We start from the raw sequence: 7,464 nt of genomic DNA, 5'->3' as shown, positions 1-7,464 counted from the left end.
TACACCCAAAAGATCACACCAACTCTTCAGCAACAAACCCTAACCAAAATTAAATTTTAAAAATTCCAGACATAGCATTTAAAAGGTTGGTTATAAAAATGTTCAATGAACTTCAAGAGAAAATTGAAAATCAAAAAATTATTTAGAACATGAATGAAAAATTATCCAAAGAGACAGACACCTAAAAAAAATCAAAGTTTAAATGAAAGAAGCATTGAGGGAAGTACAAAATGCAGTGGAAAGTTTGAACAGTGGACTAGAACAAGCAGCATAAAGGACCTCAGAACTTGAAGACAAAGCTTTTGAATTCACCCAATCAGACAATAAAGAAAAAAGGATCAAGAGAATGAAACAGAGTCTCCAAAAATGTGGGATTATGTAAAATGTCCAAACCTGAGAATTATAGGTGTTCCTGAAAAAGAAAAGAAAGCAGGAGGCATCTCTGAGCCCACGGAGCCGACACCATGAGCAAAGCTCATTCTCCTAAGTTGAAAAAATTTATGGACAGGAAGTTATCATTGCAACTAAATGGTGGCAGACATGTCCAAGGAATATTATGTGAATTTAATCCCTTTATGAATATCGTGATAGATGAATGTGTGGAGATGGCAACTCGTGGACAACAGAACAATATTGGAATGGTGGGAATACAAGGAAATAGTATCATCATGCTAGAAACCTTGGAACAAGTATAAATGACTTTTCAGCAGGGAAGTCCATGTTCTTTCTCCTGAGGGCCTGTTTTACTTTGATGTGAAAATCAGGTCACGCGCATATAAACTTTTGTAATGGTGGAAGGAAGGAAGGAAGGAAGGAAGGAAGGAAGGAAGGAAGGAAGGAAGGAAGGAAGGAAGAAAAGAAAAGAAAGCAACAGTTCTGGAAAACTTGTTTGAGGGAATAGAAGAGGAAAACTCCCCTGACCTTGCCAGAGATCCAAATATCCAGAAACAAGAAGTCTCATAAACCCCCAGAAAATTCACTGCAAAAGGGTCATCCCCAAGGGATGACTATGTAAAGTTAATGTGAAGGAAATTATTTTAGGAGAAGTGAGACAAAAAGCATCAAATAACTTACAACGGTAAACTTATCGGATATCAAAGAAGAAGTTTTAAAAGCCAGAAGGGATTGGAACCCCACTTTCAATCTCCTCAAGCAGAATAACAGTCTTCCAAGGATTTTATATTCCACAAAACTAAGTTTTATAAATGAAGTCCTTCACAGACAAGCAAATGTTGAGAACATTTGTCACCACTAGACCAGTTCTACAAGAAATACACAAAAGAGTTCTAAATATGAAACAAAAAGGTGAAATACACTGGTAGAAAAATACCAGAAGTCATAAAGTTCATAGGTCTTATGGTAGAAAAATACTGGAAGTCATAAAGTTCACAGGTTTTATGGAACACCCACACACCAGAGAAAATAGATAAAGCAACTAGATAACAATCAGTATGATAAATACAATAGTGCCTTACACATCCTTATTAACTGAATGTAAATGGTCTCAATACCCCACAAAATATACAAATTAGCACAATGGAACACACACACACACACACACACACACACACACACACACACACACACACTACAAATATCTGCTGCCTTCAAGATCGCCACTTAATTTACAAAGTCTCCTACTGAATCAGGTAAAGTGGTGGGAAAAAATACGCAAATGGAAGTAAAAAATGGGCAGGAGTAGCTAATGTCATGTCACATACAACAAACTTTAAATTGACAACAGTAAAACAAGACAAAAAATATTATTACATAATGATAAAGAGATCAATCCAATGAGAAGATAAAACAATTTTAAGTATATGTGTGTCTAACACCAGAGCCCCTAGCTTTATAAAACAAATTCTACAAGACCTAAAAATAAGATAGAGAGCAATACAATAATAGGGAGAGACTAACACTCTGCTGACAGCAATAGACAGATCATCAAGGCAGAATGTCAACAAGAAAAATTGGAGTTAAAGGAAATGAAATTAACAGACATTTACACAATATTTCATCCCCAAACTACAGAATACATTTTTCTCATTAGCACATGAACATTATCCAAGATATACGATATGATAGGGTACAAATCAAGTCTGATAATTTTTTAAAAATTGAAATTATAGCGAGTACACTTTCAGATCACAGTAGAATTACGTTAACAATTAATTCCAAAAAGAACTTACATAGAAGTTAAACAATTTGCTCCTGAATAATCCTGAAGGATGAAAATTTAACAATGACGCTCCTGAATGATGGAAATTTTAAAATTCTTGGAAAGAAATGACAGCAATGAAGCAAGTTATCAAAACTTCTGGGACGAATCAAAGCATGCTCAGAAAAACATCACAGCATTTAAGACCTACATTAATAAGACTGAAAGATCTCATGTCAACTACCTAACATCATACCTTAAAGAACTAGAAGAACAGAAACAACCCAAACTCAAAGCTAGAAGAAGAAAAGAAATAAAGATCAGAGAACTAAGTGAAATTAAAATAAATACAAAAAATCAATAAAACAAAAATAAAAAAATAAAAAAAATCAATTAAAAATAAATCAATAAAAAAATTGTTATTTGAAAAGATCCACCAAAAGATATACAGCTAGATTAACTAAGAAACAAAGAAGACTCAAATTAGCTCAATCAAAAATAAAAAAGGAGACATTACAACTGATATGATAAAAATTCAAAAGATCATCCAAAACTATTATGAAAACTTCTGTGCAAACAAACTAGTTAATCTAAAGGAAATAGATACATTCTTGGAAACATATACCCCTCAACATTGAATCAGGAAGAAGTAGAAAGCCTGAGCAATAACAAGTAGCAAGATTAAAACAGTAATTAGAAGTCCTCAACAACAAGAAAAAAGACCAGGACCTGACGGACTCAAAGCTGAATTCTACCAAACCTTCTAAGAAGAACTGGTACCATTGCAAGAGCAGGCAATCCTCCCTAACTCATTATATGAGGCCAGTATCACGATGATACCAAAGCCAGAAAAAGACACAACAGAAAAAGAATACTACTACAAACCAATATCCCTTATGAACATAGATGCAAAAATCCTCAAAGACATCTTAGTGAACCAAATTCAATAGTGCATTAAAAAAAAGAAAGTACATCATGACCAACTGGGTTTTATCTCAAGGATACAAGGATGGTTCATATGCAAGTCAATAAGTTTGATCCAATACATAAACAGAATTTTAAAAATCATACGATCATTTCAATAGAAACAGAAAAAGCATTTGATAAGATCGAACATTTCTCTGTGATAAAAACCCTCAACAAAATAGGAATAGAGGGAACATTCCTCAAAATAATGAAAGCTATATATGACAAACCCCAAACCAATGTCATCCTGTATGGAGAAAAGTTGAACATATTGTGCCTTAGAACTGGAAAAAGACAAGGGTGCCCATGTTCACCACTACTATTCAACATGAATTGGAAGTACAAGTCCCAAGTTGATAATCAAATCAAGAACTTAATTCCACTTAGAATAGTAGCTAAAATACTTAGGAATATATTTAACCAAGGAGGTGAAAAGATCTCTACAAGAGGAACTAAAAAACTCTGATGAAAGAAGTTGCAGAGGATTCAAACAAATGGAGAACCATCCCCTGCTCATGGGTTGGAAGAATCGGTATTATTAAAATGACCTTATTATCCAAAGTAATCTACAGATTCAATGCAATCCCTATCAAATGAACAATGACATTTTTCACAGAATTAGAAAAAACATTCCTAAAATTCATATGGAACAACAAAGGTAGAAGAACCAAAGCAATCCTAAGCAAAAAGAACCAAACTGGAGGCATCACATTACCTAATTTCAAATTATACTACAAGACTGTAGTAATCAAAACAGCAGGACACTGGTACAAGAGCAGACACATGAACCTATGGAACAGAATGTAGAATCAAGAAATAAGCCCTCAAAACTACAACCAACTTATCTTTGACAAAGCAGACAAAAACATACACTGGAAGAAGGATACTCTATTCAACAAATGGTGCTGGGAATATTGGATAGCTACACGCAGAAAAATAAAACTTGATCCCTATCTCTCTCCATATACAAAAATTAACTCAAAATGGATTAAAGACCTAAATGTCAGACCTGAAACCATAAAAATCCTAGATGAAAACTTAGGAAAAACTCTTATGGACATCAGCTTAGGAAAATAACATATGTCTTAAACCCCAAAAGCAAATGCAATTAAAAATAATAATAAATGGGACTTAATTAAATGAAAAAGCTTCTCCACAGCCAAAGAAATAATCAAAAGAGGAAATAGGCAATCTGCAGAATAGGAGAAAATATAAAAACTATACATTTGACAAAGAACTAACATCCAGAATCTACAAAGAACCCAAACAAATCAGCAAAAGAAAAGAAAAGAAACCAAATAACCACATGAACAGATGTTTCTCAAAGAAGATATAAAAATGGCCAACAAAAATGAAAAAATGCTCCACAACATACATTATCAGGGAAATGTAAATTAAAACCACCATAAGATATCACATTACACCGGTCAGAATGACCATTATTTAAAATAAAAATAAAAAACAATAAATGTTGGTATAGATGTAAAAACAGAGCACTTATACACTGTTGATGAGAGTATAAATTAGTACAACCTTTTTGGAAATTGGTATGAGAATTACTCGAAGAACTAAAAATAGATCTACCATTTGATCCTGCAATCCCATTGTTAAATACCTATCCTGAGGAACAGAGATCACAGTATAGAAAAGACACCTGCACTTGCATGTTCTTCACAGCACAATTCGCAATTGCAAAGGTATAAATCAGCCAGTGCCCACCAACCATTCAGTGCATAATGAAAATATAGCAAATATACAGCATGAGATTCTATGCAGCCATAAAAAATAATGAAATAAGTTATTTGCAGCAACATGAATGGAGCTGGAGATCATCATCCTAAGTGAACTGACTCAGAAACTGAAAATCAAACACAGCAAGTCCTCACTCATATGTGGAAGTTAAATGGTCACAAAGATGGAAATAATACACAACTGAGGATACCAATAAGGAGGAAGGGGAGAGAGAAGTTAGGGTTCAGAAACTACCTATAGGGCACAATATTCACTCTCTGGGAATAGGCCAGAGACCCCATCCCCACCACTACATATGTTTATGTAGCAAATAATCTAAAATAAATTGAAAAAATATATATCTAGGTAGAATTAGGTCAAAGCACATCCCCAATTTTATAACGTATTAAAAAAAACAAATAATTTCCCAAGTTTTTAAATATCACCAGAGGTGAATCTTTATTCTTCTCCAATTTCCAAAGAAAATCCACCTGCATAAAGATACTATTTTTTTGTTTGTTTTTTGTTTTTGTTTTTGTAGACTTTACTGAGATGGAAGAAGACAGAGAGAAGTTGATGTAACCAGTACAAACAACTCTGGAAGGAACCGTGGGCTCCTGTTTTCACAGATTAGCTCAGTGTCTGGATCTTCCTACTGTCTGAAGTGCAGTGTCCACTCTGCACCACATGCTGTCCATGCCATCCATAAGCTTGTGCATCCTAAATGTGAAGGACAGAGCCAGGATTTCAGCTACCTCTAATCAGATACCTATTTGAGATTCTCCTTTAAAACAAATAAGGCAAAACTTTTCTTCTGTCTGGATAAATCTAGAAGGACTCCTTGTTTTGCATAAATGTTTACAATGCAATACAATTCAATATAAAAAATATGATGAAATGATTAGACAAGATAATAGACAACATAAAGCAATGCTTAAAATTGTTAAATGCTGGCTGTGTGTTAATGTACAGATCAAGCATCAGGTGTGCCTGGGCCTTCCCCTATTCTTCTTAGTCACTTAATCACATAAGCAATATTATAAATGTGTTTAGTATTTTACTTACATATAGTCAAAATATTGTCAATGCTCTTCATACTTGTGATTGAATAAGATGGGTTTATGACTCTGGTATATGCCTTGAAAAATGGGAGAATCTGTCAAAAACCTCCTTGTACCGATAAAAGACTTTGGCAAAATTTTAGGGTACAAAATAAATGTGAAAAAGACAGTCACGTTCTGATACACCAACAACAAACAGGATGAGAACCAAATAAACAACACAAATCTTATGCACAATAGACACAAAATAAATGTGTATGTACATACGTATGTACATACATACATACATACATACATACATACATACATACCTTGGTATCTTCCTAACCAGAGAAGTGAAAGACATTTACCATGAAAACTGCAAAACTCTTCTCAAAGAAATCAAAGAAGACAAAAATAAAAAAAAAAGCATATTCCATGCTCACATACTGAGGGAATTAACATTGTTAAGATGTCTATCCTACCAAAGACAATCTACAGATTTAACACAATACTTATTAAATTACCATCATCATTTTTCTCAGACCTGGAAATGACAATACAGAAATTTACAGGGAAACAAAAATTACGAATAGCCAAAATAATCCTTAGCAAAAGAAACAAAGTGGCAGTATCGCACTTCCAGACTTCAAACTCTACTACAAAGGTACAATCACTGAAACACACTGGTATTGGTGTAAGAACATGCATATAGACCAAAGGAAAAGGATAGAGATTCCAGAAGCAAAACTTCTATTTCTCAACCAACTCATCTTTGACAAAGCCTCCACCAACAACCACTGGGGAGAGGAGAACCTACTCAGTATATGGTGCTGGGAAAACTGGCTGATCACATACAAAAGACTGAAAGAGAGCCTCTACTTATCACCATACACAAAAATCACTTCTAAATGTATCAAAGACCTAAAAGGAAAATCTCAAGTTATAAGAATCCTAGAAGAAAATGTAGGAAACACATTTAAGCACATTGGAGTAGGCAGCCACTTCTTGATTAGCTTTCCAAAAATGAAGCTCATAATAAGATAGACAACTGGGCCTCATCAAACCAAAAAGCTTCTGCAAAGCAAAAGCAACCATCAGGAGAGCAGAGAGAATGCCCACAGAATGGTAAAAAAAAAGTATTTGCCAACTGTGTGTCTGACAAAGGTCTAACATCCAGGATCTACCCAGAACTCCAATGTGCTAAAAGAAAAAAAAAACTATTAAAAAGTGGGCAAGATATATGAATAAACACTTCTCAGAAGAAGACATAAAGCAGCCAACAGATATCTGAAAAAACATTCAACCTCACTAATTATCAAAGAAATGCAAGTTCATGCCACACTGAGATACCACATAATTCCGGTCATAATGGTCATAATCGATAACTCAAACACAACAGATGTTGGAGAGGATGTGGGCAAAAAGGGAATGTTTCTACACTTTTGGTGGAAGTGTAACCGAGTACAACCTCTGTGGACAACAGTATGGCAATATCTAAAAGATCTTAAAATCAGCCTCCCACAGTAGGGCTCGGTGGCTCAGCCTGTAATCCCACGCCTTGGGAGG

General features: G+C 34.4%; 1 pseudogene; it reads left to right on the top strand.

Moving 5' to 3' along the window:
* Positions 1-464: 464 nt before the first annotated feature.
* LOC110595067 lies at positions 465-695 on the top strand (annotated as a pseudogene).
* Positions 696-7,464: the final 6,769 nt, after the last annotated feature.

The sequence above is a fragment of the Carlito syrichta genome, unplaced genomic scaffold, assembly GCF_000164805.1.
Source record: "Carlito syrichta isolate Samal-C Ts95f unplaced genomic scaffold, Tarsius_syrichta-2.0.1 Scaffold246438, whole genome shotgun sequence".
In the NCBI taxonomy this organism is placed as follows: domain Eukaryota; kingdom Metazoa; phylum Chordata; class Mammalia; order Primates; family Tarsiidae; genus Carlito; species Carlito syrichta.
Note: the sequence above shows the minus strand (reverse complement) of the source record. Positions and strands in the feature narration are given on the sequence as shown.